The 19356-nt window shown below is 40.8% G+C and overlaps 1 pseudogene; it reads left to right on the forward strand.

Annotated features, from left to right (window-relative positions):
- The first annotated feature begins 7232 nt into the window (after positions 1–7232).
- LOC134312014 (zinc finger protein RFP-like) lies at positions 7233–18785 on the forward strand (annotated as a pseudogene).
- The last annotated feature ends 571 nt before the right edge of the window (positions 18786–19356 follow it).

The following is a 19356-nucleotide window of genomic DNA, read 5'->3' on the forward strand; positions in this document are numbered from 1 at the left end:
GCAAGCAGCAGCACTGAGAAATACTACAGATTGCTACAACTCCCTTTTCTCTAAACAGGAGGTAAGGCTGAAGATTACCTTCACCAGGTGTCCCTGAATCTGCATGCATACCCGTAGGTCTGCCAGTCCAGCTGCCCCAGCACAATGTATCACAGGATTTAATACACAAAGCAGCATATTACTTAACTAAGTAATATTAAACATAAACTCTTATTCCTGCCATATTTAAACATAAAATCTCATTCCTGCCATTATACTCCCCCCTGTTTTCATATTTTACAATCAAATCTTGAAAATAAAACATTTGTATTAGTGAGTATTGCCCCAAAATAAACCTAAATGAGATCAGTGTGGAGACCCCGCATATGCAGAGACCGACCCCTCTTAACCTCCTTCCACCAGATGTGGGCAACTGAAACAAAATAATTAAAAATTGACGGCAACCAAGCATTAAATGTGCATTTTTGCCTGTGTCCAATCAGAATTTTGTCCATTAAGTATTTTTGATCCCATGTCTTTGTAGAGTCGTCCAAACAGAATTTCAAACGGCCTAAAGGCAATTTTTGATGTTTATCTCATGCTCATCTGTATGAGAATTATTAAAAGGGCCTTATTTTCAGTGCTTGGTGCCGATTTCCCTCTTCACAGCTCCTCCAGTAGCTGGGTAATAGACACAATGTTGTCTCAGTTCAAAAGATTATTAGAGACAGGATGTCCTTCACTGAGAGCCCTTGTTGCATTTGGCAGGTTTTTATTATCTAGATTTGCATAGATTGTTTTATTATGTCCCCCCTGTTTGACACATGGATCTACTCATGGATCAATTTGGTATGGTATAGTATTTTAGGAAGGCATGGTTTGCCCACTGGACATCTCCAAACATCAGGAGACACACAATCAGAACCTTCTAAACGTGTTTATCCTGTTGGAAAGCACAGAATTTTAAAGTTAGTTCAATCAAAGTCTGGTGTTAGCTGGACCTGTAAACAAATAATGTCGTTAGTGAGCAGTGGAAGGTGTACAACAGCTTTGTCGGCAGTGTCAACTCTGGCATTGTCCTGTAAGATTGGAACAAAACTTTAGAATATGCACAATTTACAAACGGCTCTCTGTTTGGGCAGCAGAATTGCACCCACAAGTTGTGCAACAAGGTATGGTGGGCGATTTTCAAATTTAAATTAGTCAAAACAAAACCCTCTTCCACCAAATACAACCAATTGTTCAATTCCATATGTGAAAGTTTAGTTCACAAACATGTAAGCAGTTTTGCTTTCAGCTAGTCTAGAGTCTGTTATTAAAGCATGTAGTTCAGCAGCTTAAGCCAATAAATTGAATAGGAGGGACAATGATACAAAAGTATCATTTGCTAAAATTTTAACTAAGCCCACTTGTTTCCTGTCTGTTGCAGCATCTCTGGATGCAAATCCTTTCACAAACATTTCCAATTCAGCATTCCTATCAGGCCCAGGAAAAATAGATAGAGTAATACAGTCATGATGTTCACCATCTCCTGCAATTAGTAAAAAGTGGTAGGATTAAGTACATTACAGCATTTGATAATAATGTTCAATTTTAGAAGTACACTGTAGTATTTATTTAATCATTAACTTGCTATGTGAGATGTTTTCCTTTCAGTTATAGAACATAATTTTGCACTAACCGAGTTAGATAAGCATAGCACTAATAGTCAAACATCAAACTATGTTTTCCTGAATACCTTAGTGGGTAGCTCCTAAGTGTACTAAAAATCGAAATCCCTATACTCCACTATTAGCTATAAATACCTAGGTGTAGGTCTCATGTAATTGCAATACAGTTTTGTGTCAGTAAGTGTATGGCTAACTGCCCTCCGGTCACTACCATAGTAGTCCCTTGGGCTTCCGGACGGTGATGTGTGGGTGGAGCAACATCATGTCTGAGTATTGTAGTAGACTGGGTGGGTGGTTCAGTGGAATGTGTACGCATGTTAGGGTCATTGTGGTGCTTAACTGTAGCTACCTGCTTAGTAGGATCTGAATGCTCCTCATCCCTTAGCGACATCTGCTGGAGAACTTTCAACATATTACTTACATTTTCATATGGAGGAGGGGCCCTAGGTAGGGGCACTGCACCAGAATTCAAAACTGATGGATCAGGGACTGGTAATTTAGGCTGAGGTGCGTCAACGTCTGGAGTCACAAGTCCTTTGCTCATTTCTCTATCTGCCTTGCTTATTACAACTTTCATATGTTGTAAAGCCACCTTAGTTCTAACTAGTTGGTCCTGCAGCTTTACCAGCTGTCTCCTGTTTGCTAATGCCTTCAGTCGCCCTCCTTGATCTAATTTCTCCTGCTGCACTCCAACTTCTCCCTGCTGGTGTTCCAAGATTTGTAATCTCTGTGCAGCTGGAGGAACAGGCTCACTTGAAATTGGATACAATCCCCTAGTTACCCAATTATGAAATAATTTTTTATATTTCTTCCCTTCCTTGTCTCTACCATTTACTGGTGTGGTGTCTTTAATCCTATTGATAACTACCTGCTGCAATTGTCCTGCTGTTAGATCTCCCATTTTCAAAGACACAGAGATGGGGAGTCGCAGATAATGTCAGTCACTCATGATGTCACTTTATCTCCGCCCCTTGAGGGTCGTCCAGGGCCCCCAGTGAGATTCCTCTAATTCACTACCAACTACAGAGGGGAGCACACTACAATGGACATACTACAGTATCAACACTACAATGGAGGCCTTAAACTTTTGGATCACGTAGACATGTGCTCCTAACTTCACAACCCCCACACTAGGGCTGGATGACATGGCCAAAACCTATATCACAATATAACTCCCAACCTCGGTCGACACGATACAATTCTGACATCGGCATGAATAATACAAATTTCAGAAAAACTGCCAAAAACATCAACATTGAAAGGCCTCACCTGCAAACCTCTAAATCCTGCAACAGTCTATGAAATCTCACCCTTTACAACTACACAATATTTTAGACACAGTAATAATATATTAGTTTTTACCTTTTACTTGTATTCAGCATTTGTATACAGAGAAAAACACGACATCATTCTCTAACAAACATAAGCCCCGACAATATATAAGACAATATATAATCTAATATATTAACATATGTCTTAATCAGAGGTGGAAAGAGTACCAAAAATTGTATTCAAGTAAAAGTACTATTACTTTAATGAATCTTTACTCAATTACGAGTAAAGTTACTACTCTAAAAATCTCCCCAAGTAAAAAGTAGAAAGCAACTCCTCTAAAATGCACTCAGAGTAAACAGCAGGGGGGGGGGCTCTTCGGTGTAATGCAAATAGGAGTGGATATAAATCTCACAGTAGTTGTTTTTAATTCAAATGTAATAGAAGAAACATGTTGATACAACATGTAAAACAGTTAGGGATGTGCAATGTGTCATTTCAAATGACATAAAACTTTTTCAAACTGTATAACCACTAGTGATGTGTCGTAAAATGATTCGAATCTATGAAACGGCTCTTCTAGCCGAAACAAAGGAACCGACTCTTCCGGGAGTCGTTATGTAAATATACGGCTCCCTAAAAGGAACCGAGACAAAAGACTCGACTCCCTGTCGCAAAATTCACTGCAGCAGTTTCCCAGCCGCGATTTCTTTAGCGTTTTTATTTTGCTCAGTAACAGATGTTATCCAAAATGTAGCAACTACCAATACAAAACATGCTTAAGCAAAAGCAAAATTGCAGTCTGTGAAATGTGCTTTAAAAACTACTTTGTTACAGTAACCAGTGTAATCAGAGCGGTAACACTGAGCACTGGCTTCGTGTATGTATGCGTATTGATCGAATTTGTTTAAAAATCATATCACCGTTATTAACACATTTTCTTTTGCGACATATCGATATCGAATTATAGTCCAGCACTACCCCACACATTAAAACAAAGAAACAATATAACAATCTTTCTACAATACATGCACCGATACACCCAACAAAGCTCCCATCACGATTAACAAGCGCTGTGTTATTCAAAAATTTTAACCTTATTCACTATAACAACCCTGATTTAAGGAGATTTTCCTTAATTATTTGTGAAAATGTCCTATTCCTCTCAGTTGAGAGGGATAATACTTTTCACACATGGATGAATTCTACTCTAAGTGCCCCCTTTCCTAGTTTAAGAACCTTAAAGTTTAAGAACGCTACCCACCTTAAAACACACTTAATAAGGTACCATATCATATACTTCGTCTCAACTCATAGTTACCTTAAGATTATAAAATTAAATTATAAAATTATCTGCAACAACTTACACACCCCAGGCATACGAAGGCAAAGGAGCCGATGAATAAGAGATACGACAAGCTGCGCACACAGAGCCAAAATGGTCGGCGGTCAACAGATAACCCGCTGCGCTCCCAGAGCCAAAATGGCCGACAGACAGAGATAACACGTTGCGCATTCAGAGCCAAAATGGCGCCGACGAACAAAAGGACACACGCTGCGCTCCCAGAGCTAAAATGGCCGACAGACAGAGATAAGACGCTGCGCATTCAGAGCCAAAATGGCGGACAGACAGAAAACCACACATGGGCAAGATGGCTGACAAACAAAAGGTAACGGACAAAGTAAACTGCTCACACACGGTTTCACCCGCGGTTCGCAGACAAATATATACAGAAACACTGACAAACAAAACTCCTGATGTACTATTTATGAACCGAATTTAGAATTTAGAATAATCAAATTACTCCAGCCCCGTTGCCAAAACAGACAGGCTCGTTAGAATTTAGAACGATCGAATTAGGCTAGTCCCGTTACCGAAACAGACAGACTCCTTTGAGATTAACAATCGAATTAATCGAATCCCGTTACCGAAACAGACAGATTCGTTAGAATTTAGAACGATCGAATTAGGCTAGTCCCGTTACCAAAACAGACAGACTTCCCTCACTCCAATGGTGTTCCGGGCCCGGCCCTGCCGAACACATGGCGCCATCAGCAGTTTACTTGGACCGGTCTGGTTCGAACTCAGCAATCAGGAAACACACATTTTAGCTCCAGCATATATTCACAGTTTTAAACTATCCAATGATACTTTAGTAATTTAATCAGACACTTACAGATTCCGAGATTCAATTTCACACTCAATACGCTAAATAATAAATGCAGCTAATATATACAGAGAACATCTGTTTACCTTGTGTAGGCGCGCCTTGTATTGAGTACAAAAGATCCTCAGTATCCCGGTCTTAGCTCAGTCAGCTGAATCAATTCTGATGCTATTTCAGGCCTCCTCGAACCATCCTCGGCTACCATCTGTTACGACGAATCTTTTTGTTGAGAGGCCCTGAAGAAGCAGTCAGAGAATCCAGAAAGTACTCTTCAAAAACACTTTATTAAGTTTAAGAAACGATCTGTGAATATATGTCAGAGCTAAGCCGATCGGCGCTCCATTCTCCTTCCCTGCTGGTGGAGCCAATGAAATGTGCTAAAAAGCCCAGGGGGGGCCGGGAGGGACTCCACCAAGGGAACGTGGTAGGCGCCATTTTGAACAAAGGGCCACGTGGGCAAAATGTCGTAAAACTGGGAAAATGCCGTAAAACTTCCCATATTGAATTTATGTTTAATAATGATGTTATGTTCCAAAAATCCTAACAAATGTCAATAATGTTCACCACAACTGTACAGCATTTGTGTAAAATGTACATACTGTATCAGTACTGCTATACTAATGTGTACATTTCTACCTGTTTTTCTTTTCCTTTGGATCACACACACATAAACACAAACACATTTTATAAACTGATTCTCCTGTATTTACTAAACTGAGCTAAACTAAAACGTGCTATTTGTGAACTGTGAGCTGTTTGTAAGTTTTAAATAGAATTTCAGTTTCCTGCATCATATCTGGAGTTTCTCTCTCACTGAAAACACTAACACATCTAACTGCTCTTTATCTTAGAGTCACTTCCATCACTACACATGTACAATAACAGAGAGCAGTGAGGGGGAAATTACTTTATCACAGCACTGTATGTGTTTGGGTAAATTTCTGCCACCTGGTGGTTAAAATGTGTAAATGTGGTACAAACAGTGGGCGTGTCCTCATGACGTCACAAAGGTGAAACGAAATTTATGTTCTTTCAGCAGCTTAAAGTCTCCAGTCTGAAGCTTCTACAGCCTTCAAACAGCTACAATCACTGCAGGTAAATAATAAAGGGGGTAAAAATGTAAAAAGTGCAGTAGGGGAGGTAAAGTGGAGCAGTGCTATAACCAAGTTTTGGGGAAGTTCCACAGATTGTTTTCTTTATGTTGGTAGAATTAGAAAACACAGCGTATAGAAAGGATCTGCGGTCGTGTCTCATATGTAACTCGATTTAACATCAAGTGCACTAGAATTACAGGGAATTGTTTTATATAGTGCACATTGTAAGGGAAGTGGATGCAATTTCAGACAGTGGAGTATTTTGACTGGAAATGTACTTACAAATGAAAAACAGCAAGACTTTACTGTAAATAAAACATCTTATAACAAATGTGACGCAGTAAAGTTGATGATAAAATGTTGATTTCTTGATGTTTATAATCAGTGGTTTATAAACACTTGTAATACAGAAACTCTCTCTGTCTAGAACAGTCTGATTAAATTCTCTTTCACTGGTGCTACCAGGAGAGACATAAATAATAGTTTTAATCAGGTTTTATTTCACCAAATATATATTTTTTATTTTTCCATTACAATTTGTGTTACCTTATTCTCTGAGCTTTACAATAAATGGAGCAATTAAAACTACCGTCTACAAACTAAATGACGTCTAGTAGAGTTACACCTCATATTTACGTGAACATTCATACCTGTTATGTATAAAACCAGAAAAACCAGAAGAATCATTTTTACAGAACACACCCACACAGCCTGATGTACAATCTGTCATTACAGCAAGCGGGTTCTTCTGTGTGGAGTTTGCAGGTTCTTTTCTGGTGATCCAGTTTCCTCCCACAGTACAAAGACCTGCATTCAAACTAATTACCATTAGGTGTGTTTGTGTGTGTGTGTGTGTGTGTGTGTGTGTGTGTGTGTGTGTTTGTGTGTGTGTGTTCGCTCTGTGATAGACTGGTGACCCGTCTGGGGTATTTACTGCCTTTTGCCCAATTAATTGTACCCACTGCAACCCAGAATAGGATGGGTGGTAAAATAGACAATGAATAAATGAATATATGAATCATTATGGTGTCTCTGTATCTTCTCTATCAGTCATGGCTTCCTCCAGCAGTTTCCTGTCTGAAGATCAGCTCCAGTGCTCCATCTGTCTGGATGTGTTCACTGATCCAGTCTCTACTCCATGTGGACACAACTTCTGCATGATCTGTATCAAAGAGTGCTGGGACACCAGTTCACACTGCCAGTGTCCAGTATGTAAGGAGGAATTTCCTCGAAGACCTGAACTACGAGTAAATACCTTCATCTCTGGACTGGCTGCTCAAATCAGGAAACCAGTTCAGGTCAATTTAAGCAGCACTGCAGGAGAACCTACCAAATCTCTTGTGTACTGTGAGTTTTGCAGTGAGAAGAAATGTGAAGCTCTGAAGTCCTGTCTGATCTGTATGGCCTCTTACTGCAAGACTCACCTGGAACCTCATGAGAAAGTTTCTTCATTCAAGAAACACAAACTAATAGATCATGTGGAGAACCTAGAGGATTACATCTGTCAGAAACATGAGAGACCTCTGGAGATGTTCTGTAGAGACGACCAGACGTGTGTGTGTCAGTTCTGCACTTTAGATGACCACAAGAACCACAACACAGTTCCTATAGAGGAGGAGAGTGTAGAGAAGAAGGTGAGAGATCTTATAGATTGAACTGCAAAATTATTTGCACGTCTGGTAAAGAGGATTTAAAAAGCTTCCGAAAATGTTTGTGATTAATTTAGTCTGAAACTAAAAACATTAAAACTAAAATTCTTATTAACAGTGTTTATATTTCATTTGTATTTTTCCCTCCACCTGAGTGTTAAAGACCTTTTCTGGTTCTTCTATACTTACTGTTATGCTGGGGTATAAATATGGAATAACACAGAGGTAAACTTTCCAAATATACTAACGCGGTAAATGTTTTCATTTTTTAATGTTTAATTTAATAAATCAGACAACGTCTTCATAATTACACACTTACATATTTATATGCAGTTAGATATATTAAGAAGCAAATACACCAATCAGCCATAACATTAAAACCACCTCCTTGTTTCTACACTCACTGTCCATGTTATCAGCTCCACTTACCATATAGAAGCACCTTGTGGTTCTACAATTACTGACTGTAGTCCATCTGTTTCTCTTCATGCTTTGTTACCCCTTTCCTTTCATGCTGTTCTTCAATGGTCAGGACCCCCACAGAGCAGGTATTATTTAGGTGGCGGATCATTCTCAGCACTGCGGTGACACTGACATGGTGGTGGTGTGTTAGTGTGTGTTGTGCTGGTATGATTGGATCAGACACAGCAGCGCTGCTGGAGTTTTGAAAAATCGTGTCCACTCACTGTCCACTCTATTAGACACTCCTACCTAGTCGGTCCACCTTGTAGATGTAAAGTCAGAGACGATCGCTCATCTATTGCTGCTGTTTGAGTCGGTCATCTTCTAGACCTTCATCAGTGGTCACAGGATGCTGCCCACGGGGCGCTGTGGGATGGATATTTTTAGTTTGTGGCAATTCTCAGTCCAGCAGTGACAGCGAGGTGTTTAAAAACTCCAGCAGCGCTGCTGTGTCTGATCCACTTGTACTAGCACAACACACACTAACACCACCACCATGTCAGTGTCACTGCAGTACTGAGAATGATCCACCACCTAAATAATACCTGCTCTGTGGTGGTCCTGTGGGGGTCCTGACCATTGAAGAACAGCATGAAAGGGGGCTAACAAAGCATGCAGAGAAACAGATGGACTACAGTTAGTAATTGTGAAACTACAAAGTGCTTCTATATGGTAAGTGGAGCTGATAAAATGGACAGTGAGTGTAGAAACAAGGAGGTGGTTTTAATCTTATGGCTGATCAGTGTATAAATTGTTTTATGCATTTTCTCCTAAATTTACTGCATCCAGTTGCCTGACTGAAGCATGCTTTCTCTCCACTAAAGCTGATTCCCGCTCAGATTGAGGTAGCACATGGCCCCTCCAACACGTGTGCAGTAGCCGACTGCATCTTTTCACCTGCACTCGGCGGGTGCATATGTGGATCAGCTTTGTGTATGGAGAACCACACCCTGATCAACACACTCTTTCCCCGTCTCTGTGCAGGTGCCATCAATTAGCTAGCAGAAATCATAATTGCATCTGCCATAAGAGAGTTCTTTATCCAGCTCCCATCTATATAAACAACAGTCAGTCATTGTTCTTGTAGGTGCCCAGCCAGTTGGCAAAGCTGAGTTTTAAACTTATGAGTGTGAAATGTCAGCTCTGGTGTGCTAGTGTGTTTTACCTCTGCGCCACCTGAGCGCCTAATATTTCTTATTCTAGATTTTTCTTACTCTTTAATCCAAAAAACCATTTTATATGAAAGTGAGTGCAGTTTAGAAGTATAATTATATTAGTACCACTTCTGCAGAATTCCAATAATTTCTGTAAACACAACTTGTATATTTTACAGACTTGGCTGGGAGTAACAAAAGCACAAGTTAAGCAGATGATCCAGGACCGACTAAAGAAGATCAAGGAAATCAAACATTCTGTAGAACTTAATAAAGTAAATATAGTCTTTCTCTACTCGACTAGTCCTCATTTCCGAACATACAGGAGAAGAACTGCTATTTCTAATAACACTTAAATATATAAATGACTTGATGTTTCTCCTGGTAGAAAAACACAGAGAGGGAGAAAGCTGACAGCACTGAGATCTTCAGAGCTCTGATACGCAGCATTGAGAGAAACCAGGCTGAGATGCTGAAGGTGATGGAAGAGAAGCAGAGAGCAGCAGAGCGTCAGGCTGAAGAGTTCATTAAAGATCTGGAGCAGGAAATCACTGAGCTAAAGAGGAGAAACTCTGAGCTGGAGCAGATCTCCAACACTGAGGATCATCTCCACCTCCTACAGGTCAGAGTCCCTCTGTTTCATAATAGCAATGCAGCACATGACAGGACAGCACTGGTCATGCTGAGGGATTTTTCCTCTCTCCTTCTGTACTGTAGATTTACCCGTCCCTGTGCAGACCTCCACCCACCAACAACTGGACTGATGTCAGTATTCAGCCTCATCTGGATGTGGAGACTCTGAGGAGAGCTCTGTCTCAGCTTCAGGAATGTGTTGATGAAGAAATGAAGAAGGTTGTCAGTATGGGTAAGTGATCATTATCTGTACGATCTTGTGAGTTTGAGTAAAGGAATTCCTTATAACTTACATTTACCTGGTGATAGTTTAACTGAAGCTGCTGTTACTGTTATTGTTTTAATGTGCTTCACATCAATAACAGTGTGCCGTTGTTAGAAAAGCTAGTCTGGTAATCTTTAATTCTCTATTAAAGCTCTTATGAGTGTTGGTCACCACACTGTGTGCTGGTTAATGTCCAGCTTCATATTGTGCTTTATAATCATCACTTTAAAATAATCCAGTTTCTAACATAAATGATTTAAAGCAGTAAATAATTTTGTTCTTTATTTTAATCCAACCAGAACTGAAGAGAATTCAACAATATGCAGGTTTGTGAGCTCTCACTCATCACATGATGAAATCTAGATTTCTTCAGTAATACACACTGTGTAACGATAAAATGGGTGTAAATTGTGTCTCTTTCTCTCAGTGGATGTGATTCTGGATCCTGATACAGCTCATCCTGACCTGATTCTCCTCAGGGAGATTTTACTATGAGGTTCAGGTTAAAGGGAAGACTGAGTGGACTTTAGGAGTGACCAGAGAGTCCAGTAACAGGAAGGGGGAGATTACACTCAGTCCTAAAAATGGATATTGGTCTGTGTGGTTGAGAAATGAAACTGAATATGAGGCTCTGGATTCTCCCTCTGTCCTCCTCTTCTTGAAACAGGCTCCTCAGAAGGTGGGGGTGTTTGTGGATTATGAGGAGGGTTTGGTCTCCTTCTATGATGTTGAGAATGAGTCTCATATCTACTCTTTCACTGGTCAGTTTTTCACTGAGAAGCTCTATCCATACTTCTGTCCCTGTCTCAATGATGGAGGTGAAAATTCAGCACCACTGATCATCTGCCCTGTTAGTCAAGTTCAATTCTAATAAGTAAATGCAGCATAATGTGTTGGACTTATGTTCTTCTACTTGTTGCTTCTTCTTTCTCTAGTTTGTATTTTATTTCTATAAAGATGAATTATGATGTTAGCATGATACAGTCAAGCCAGAAAGTCTGCACACCCCTCACACCTTCACCTGCACTCTTGTTTCTGGACATTTTTGCCCGTTCCTCTTGGCATATCCTTGCGAGCTCCGTCAGGTTGGATGGGGAGCGTCAGTACACGGCCATTTTCAGCTCCTTCCACAGGTGTTTAATTGGATTCAGGTCTGGGCTCTGACTGGGCTGAAGCCACTCCTTTGTTCTTTTGGCTGTGTGCTTTGGGTCGTTGTCATGTTGGAAGGTAAACCTTCTCCCCAGCCTGAGGTCCAGAGCACTCTGGAGCAGGTTTTCTTTAAGGATCTCAGTGTACTGAGCTGCATTCATCTTTCCTTCTATCAGGACTACTCGCCCCGGTCCCACTGCTGAAAAACATCCCCACATCATGATGTTACCACCACCCTGCTTCACTCTAGAGATGGTGTTAGCCAGGTGATGAGTGGTACCTGGTTTCCTACAGACGTGACGCTTGGTATTCAGGCCAATAAGTTACATTTTGGTTTCATCAGACCAGAGAATCTTGCTTCTCGTTGTTTTAGAGTGCTCTAGGTGACTTTTACTGAGGAGTGGCTTCCGTCTGGCCATTCTACCATGAAGACATGATTTATGGAGTGCTGCTGGATGGTTGATCTTCTGATAGGTTCTCTCGTCTCCACAAGGATACGCTGGAGCTCTTTCAGAGTGACCCTCAAGTTCCTGCTCACCTCCCTGGCCAAGGCCGTCTTCCCCGATCGCTCAGTTCGGCTGGGCGGCCAGGTCTAGGAAGATTTTTGGTGGTTCCAAACTTCTTCCATTTATGAATAACGAAGGCCACTGTGCTCTTTGGGATGTGTAAAGCTGCAGCATTTTTTCTGTACCCTTCTCCAGATCTGTGCCTTGATACAATCCTGTTTCTGAGGTCTGCAGGTAATTCCTTTGACCCCATGGCTTGGAGTTTGCTCTGATATGCACCGTCAACTGTGGGACCTTTTATAGGCAGGTGTTGGCAATCCCCAATCATGTCAAATCAATTGAATTGACCACAGGTGGACTCCAGTTAAACTGTAGAAACATCACAAGCAGTATCAGTGAAAACAAAATGCACCTCAGCTCACTTTTGGGTGTCGTATCACAGGGTGTGCACACTTACAGTGAGGAAAATAAGTATTTGATACACTGATGATTTTGCAAGTTTTCCCACCTACAAAAAATGGAGAGGCCTGTAATTTTAAACGTAGGTATACTTCAACTGTGAGAGACAGAATCTAAAAAAAAATCCAGAAAATCACATTGTATGATTTTTAAATAATTAATTTGCATTTTATTGCATAAAATAAGTACTTGATACAATGGAAAAACAGAAGTTAATATTTGGTACAGAAACCTTTACAGAGGTCAGACGTTTCCTGTAGTTCTTGACCAAGTTTGCACACACTGCAGCAGGGATTTTGGCCCACTCCTCTATACAGATCTTCTCCAGATCTTTCAGGTTTCGGGGCTGTCGCTGGGAAACATTGAGTTTCAGCTTCCTCCAAAGATTTTCTATTGGGTTCAGGTCTGGAGACTGGCTAGGCCACTTCAGGACCTTGAAATGCTTCTTACGGAGCCACTCCTTAGTTGCCCTGGCTGTGGGTTTCAGGTCATTGTCATGCTGGAAGACCCAGCCACGACCCATCTTCAATGCTCTTACTGAGGCAAGCAAGTTGGTGGCCAAAATCTTGCTATACATGACCCTATCCATCCTCCCTTCAATACGGTGCAGTCGTCCTGTCCCCTTTGCAGAAAAGCACCCCCAAAGTATGATGTTTCCACCCCCATGCCTTACGGTTGGGACAAGTTGTACTCATCCTCCTCCTTTCTCCAAACACGGTGAGTGGAGTTGATACCAAAAAGCTCTATTTTGGTCTCATCTGACCACATGACCTTCTCCCATGCCTCCTCTGGATCATCCAGATGGTCATTGAGGATCTTCAAATGGGTCTGGAAATGTGCTGGCGTGAGCAGGGGGACCTCGCGTTCCATGCAGGATTTTAATCCATGGCGGTGTAGTGTGTTACTAACGGTAATCTTTGAGACTGTGGTCCCAGCTCTCTTCAGGTCATTGACCAGGTCCTCCTGTGTGGTTCTGGGCTGATTCCTGACCTTTCTCAGGATCATCCTTACCCCACGAGGTGAGATCTTGCATGGAGCAGCAGACCGAGGAAGATTGACAGTCATCTTGTGTTTCTTCCATTTTCTAATAATTGTGCCAACAGTTGTTGCCTTCTCACCAAGCTGCTTGCTATTGTCCTGTAGCCCATCCCAGCCTTGTGCAGGTCTACAATTTTGTCCCTGGTGTCCTTAGACAGCTCTTTGGTCTTGGGCATAGTGAAGAGGTTGGAGTATGATTGATTGAGTGTGTGGACAGGTGTCTTTTATACAGGTAAGGAGTTCAAACAGGTGCAGTTAATACAGGTAATGAGTGCAAAATAGGAGGAGCTTCTTAAAGAAAAATTAACTGGTCTGTGAGAGCCAGAATTCTTGCTGGTTGGTAGGTGATCAAATACTCATTTCATGCAATAAAATGCAAATTAATTATTTAAAAATCATACAATGTGATTATTTGCATTTTTTTTTTAGATTCTGTTTCTTACAGTTGAAGTGTGCCTACGATAAAAATTACAGGCCTCTCCATTCTTTGTAGGTGGGAAAACTTGCAAAATCGCCAGTGTTCCTCACTGTATGTACATATGATATTTTACATTTTTATTTTTAATAAATTAGCACAAATGTCTAAAAAACGGAATAGAATCAATCTGTATAGAATGAGTCTGTAACATAATAAAACATGGAGAAGGTGAAAGGGGTGTGCAGACTTTCCGACTTGACTGTGTAAGTACACTCACAACACCTATTAACATCAGGGGACATCATAGCAACCACCTACAATACCATAGCAACACTCTAGAAACACACTGGTAACAACAATAAAATACCATCACAACCAACTAGCAGCACTGTACTGACTAACTGGACCACCCTTGCAACTACATAGAATACTATAGCAACCAGCTAACAATAGCATTTCCACCATGTGGCATATTAAAACAACCACCTAGCAATGCCATAGCAACCACTTTGTTACACCCAGCAACTTCATGGGATATTATAGCAATTAGCTATCAGCACGCATGCACCATGATGGCAAACCATCTCAAAACACCATAGCAACCGATAACCAGCAACCATGCAGAATAATCTCACCAAGTCTTGAAGACTTGAAGACAGCAGCAGAATTACAATAGATGGAAAAATATGCTGGTATTACATGGTGTTATTTTTTATTATTTTTTACCTTCTGTGATGTTTTTGCACTGAATATTGTAAATTAAATGTATGTTATACCATCCATATTACATTTGATTAATATTTACCTATTACTGCATGACCTGCATAATGCATCTCTGTGTATATTTTATAAAAAAGAGAATTAACATATTGTAAAACATTTCTTATTGACTGTTTTATATTAAATCTTCTGTACTGTTTCTCTCAGTGCATGTACATGTACACTGTTATTCTCAGATTGTAGCTGTTGTTTGATTATTGAAATATTTTCACACGTTCACTTATGTATTCACTCCTAGAAGCAGCCGGTTCATCCACTGTATGTATGTGGAAGCTGGGAGGGAGTCGTATCAGTACAGTAACAGAACAGTTCTTTATTGATGGATTTTAACTTGTGGTTTCTGTTATTTGAATCAGTTACAGAATCATTCTGTAATTCTGATCTTTTGCCTTCCTAAATTTGATGAGGCATGGCGCCTCAGATGATTAACATGTCAGTTCCTTTTAAGAGACAAGTCACTTGCACCTTGTTGAGTGTTAATTTGCTTCAGGTGGGAGTGTTTCTATAGATTGGTTTGTTCCTCACAGACTTGCCAGCTCCTCTGTTTGGTAACCTACTTTCTCTGGTACCATGATGCTAGACTTGCTGTGGTTTGATGTTCTGCTGGCGTGGAATGCCAGGAAACTTTTATCTTTTATAAAAACTCACCACAGCCGTTTTCTATAGAAATTTAACATGTAAAATAAATTAACAGAAGAAATCTGATGAGGTCTGATTTACTTTGTGACTGAGTTTTACATTAGTGTTTCAGTTACACACCAGAACCACAGTACAAATATCTTCTCTTATAATAGAAAACACGAATATTCAGGTGGTGGAGAAAATCACTTTAGATCAGGAAGCAGCTTGATTTTGTAGTAAATAAATCACAATCACATTACAGCTGATCAGGTGATTTTATTATATAAATTAGAATAAACACTGCAGTACTAATAAAAGCCTGTTCAGTCATTTATATACAGTTGTGCTCAACATTATTGGCAGCCTTGATTGTTTAGTATAAAAAGCAAATATCTTCAGAAATGAGTGGACATAGGTGGTACCAATTTGCATGTCCAAATACATCTAACAAAAACTTGTCCTGTCAACGTACATGCAGTCATTTCAAAACAGTAAAGAAAGAAGAAACATATCACATGGACAGGATTAAAGGTGCCATTCCCTAAAATTTATTTACACAATGTTTGGCATCAGTGACAGTCTCCAAACATCTGTGAGCCTCTTGTCCCTGTCTGGTAGTTTTATCCACTGAAGTTCTCTCACACATTTGAATCGACTTTTGATTTCAGCTCTGAACGTTTTCTAGTGGACTGAGATCAGGACTCGTCGCTGCTAGTTTAAAACAGTCCATTTTCCTTCTAAAGCATTTCGTGTTTTGGGTCAGTATCATGCTGTAGGACTGACACTTAGTTTTCTAGATCTTCCACCATGATTCACTGTAGGTAAGGTGCACTTTTCTTTATAGGCTCCATTAACAACACTGGTATTCATCGCCAAAAAGCTCTAATTTGGTTTTATCTGTTTATAGATGATTTTTCCAAATAATTGTGGTTTGTCTTTGTACGTTCTGGCAAAGTTCAGACGCTCTTTTCTTATTCCTTCCTTTAAGCTGTGGGGTCCTATTGGACTTTCACCCACAGAACCCTGTTTTCTTTAGTGTAAGGCATATCATACATTATGAAACCATCCATCCAGATGTCTCCAGGTCAGCTTGAAGTTCTTTGGATGTTGTTGGAAGGCTCTCGACTGTAGCAAACGTCTTGATAACATTTCAAACTGTTGAAGATCTTGTACCATGTAGACTGCTTGTGTTGGTGATAATAGCATTTCTGGTTTGCTCAGACAGCTCTCTTCTCTTTATTATTGCAAACAAGGAACAGGGAATAAAATGAGCCTTTTTAAGCATCAAAGCCACCGTTCATAGGCTAATTAAAGTCATGTGATCACTGACAAGGTGGGGACAGGTGAGTGTAATTTATAATGAGTTTGATTTTGCTCTTTGCTTCAAGCTGATTAAATGATGCTGTTAATTGTTTCTTTGCATCAAATTCAAATTTGTCTTTTAATTCCTGCCAACTTATGAGTTTATACATACAAGCAGCTTCACTAAACACTTTATTTCAGGAGATATTTTACATGTACTTAATATTCAGTAGTGTCAATAATGTTCACCACAACTGTACAGCATTTGTGTAGAATTCACATACTGTATCAGTACTGTTATAATAATGTGCACATTTCTACCTGTTTTTCTTTTCCTTTGGATCACACACACATAAACACAAACACATTTTATAATCTAATTCTCCTGTATTTACTAAACTGAATTAAACTGAAACCTGCTATTTGTGAACTGTGAGCTGTTTGTAAGTTTTAAATAGAATTTCAGTTTCCTGCATCATATCTGGAGTTTCTCTCTCACTGAAAACACTAACACATCTAACTGCTCTTTATCTTAGAGTCACTTCCATCACTACACATGTACAATAACAGAGAGCAGTGAGGGGGCAATTACTTTATCACAGCACTGTATGTGTTTGGGTGAACTTCTGCTACCTGGTGGTTAAAATGTGTAAATGCGGTACAAACAGTGGGCGTGTTCTCATGACGTCACTCAGGTGAAACGAAACTAATTTTCTTTCAGCAGCTTAAAGTCTCCAGTCTGAAGCTTCTACAGCCTTCAAGCAGCTACAATCACTGCAGGTAAATAATAAAGGGGTAAAAAGGTAAAAAGTGCAGCAGGGGAGGTAAAGTGGAGCAGTGCTATAACCAAGTTTTGGGGAAGTTCCACAGATTGTTTTCTTTATGTTGGTAGAATGAGGAAACAGGGCGGCACGGTGGCTTAGTGGGTAGCACTGTCGCCTCACAACAAGAAGGTCCTGGGTTCGATCCCCAGGTGGGGCGGTCCGGGTCCTTTCTGTGCGGAGTTTGCATGTTCTCCCCGTGTCCGCGTGGGTTTCCCCCGGGTACTCCGGTTTCCTCCCACAGTCCAAAAACATGCCACCAGGTTAATTGGAAACACTGAATTGTCCTATAGATACCTAGCCGCTAGATGCACTAGTGCATTGTAGTGCCGGTCCCAAGCCCGGATAAATTAGGGAGGGTTGTGTCAGGAAGGGCATCCGGTGTAAAAACTGCCAAATCAATGAGCGATCATGAGGATGACTCGCTGTGGCGACCCCTGAAAAAGGGAAAAAGCCGAAAGAAGAAGAAGAAGAAGGTAGAATGAGGAAACACAGCGTATAGAAACGATCTGCGGTCGTGTCTCATATGTAACTCGATTTAACATCAAGTACACTAGAATTACACTTTATTCACTTTATTGTCACGTCACATTAACACAGGTGTGAAAGGTGAGTAAAATGTTTAGGTGCTCGGTCCCTCACAGTTGCAATACACATAAAACAAAAATATACACCTTAACTTTTTTCTTAACTTATTTTTCAATATAATACAGGAATCTGTATGTGCAGGTGTAGAAAATTATGAAAAGTGAGTGAATATAAATATATAAAATACAATTGAATAATAAGTCACATGGTGAAGTGCAGAGTGCAGAATGGGTTGTATGGGGGGGTTGGGGGTGTATGAGGGGGAGATCACTGTGTTGATCATGAGGGGTGTGCTTGTCCATTTGATGGCTCGGGGAAAGAAGCTGTCTCTGAACCGGCTGGTACTGGACATGATGCTTCTGTACCTCATGCTGCTCGGCAGCTGTAAAAACAGGCAGTGGCTTGGGTGGGTGGAGTCCTTTATAATGCTCCTGGTCTTCCTCAGGCAGTGGCTGGTGTAAAGGTCTTGGAGGTTTGGCAGTTGAACCCTGGTGATATGCTGGGCTGTCCGTACGACCCTCTGCAAGGCTTTCCGTTCCAGAGCAGTGCAGCTCCCGTACCAGGCAGTGATGCAGCCTGTCAGTACACTTTCCACAGTGCACGTGTAAAATGTCCTGAGGATACGGGTACACATGCCAAACCTCTTGAGCCATCTGAGGAAAAAGAGGCATTGTTGGGCCTTCTTCACCACCCGTTTGGTGTGTTCTGTCCATGTGAGGTCCTCAGTGATGTGGACCCCGAGGAACCTGAAGAATGATTTAACAGAACACACCCACACAGCCTGATGTACAATCTGTCATTACAGCAAGCGGGTTCTTCTGTGTGGAGTTTGCAGGTTCTTTTCTGGTGATCCAGTTTCCTCCCACAGTACAAACACCTGCATTCAACTAATTGCTGTTAAGTGTGTGTGTGTGTGTGTGTGTGTGTGTGTGTGTGTGTGTGTGTGTGTGTGTGTTTGTGTGGAGTCTCTTTAGTTGTTTTCTCACCTGGTCAGCAGTGAGACTCACTGTAGAGGGGGCGAGTGGGGGAGGAGGGGGGGGGGAGGTGTGAGGTGGACGATCACAGGAGGGGGGCAGCAGCAGAAGAATCATTAGAATCAGAAGAATAAAATAGACAATAAATAAATGAATATATGTATCATAATGGTGTTTCTGCATACCTGTCAAGTCTCCCGTTTTGGCCGGGAAACTACCGTATTTTACCCCTCTTTCCCGCCGTCCTCCCGTATTAGTATTTTCCCGTAAATTTCCCGTATTATATTATTGTGGTATGTTCAATCATCACATCCAAATATAATATATTTAAGTGTCTTTATTATTAACCAACAA

This window comes from Trichomycterus rosablanca, chromosome 4, assembly GCF_030014385.1.
Source record: "Trichomycterus rosablanca isolate fTriRos1 chromosome 4, fTriRos1.hap1, whole genome shotgun sequence".
NCBI classification, from domain to species: Eukaryota; Metazoa; Chordata; class Actinopteri; order Siluriformes; family Trichomycteridae; genus Trichomycterus; species Trichomycterus rosablanca.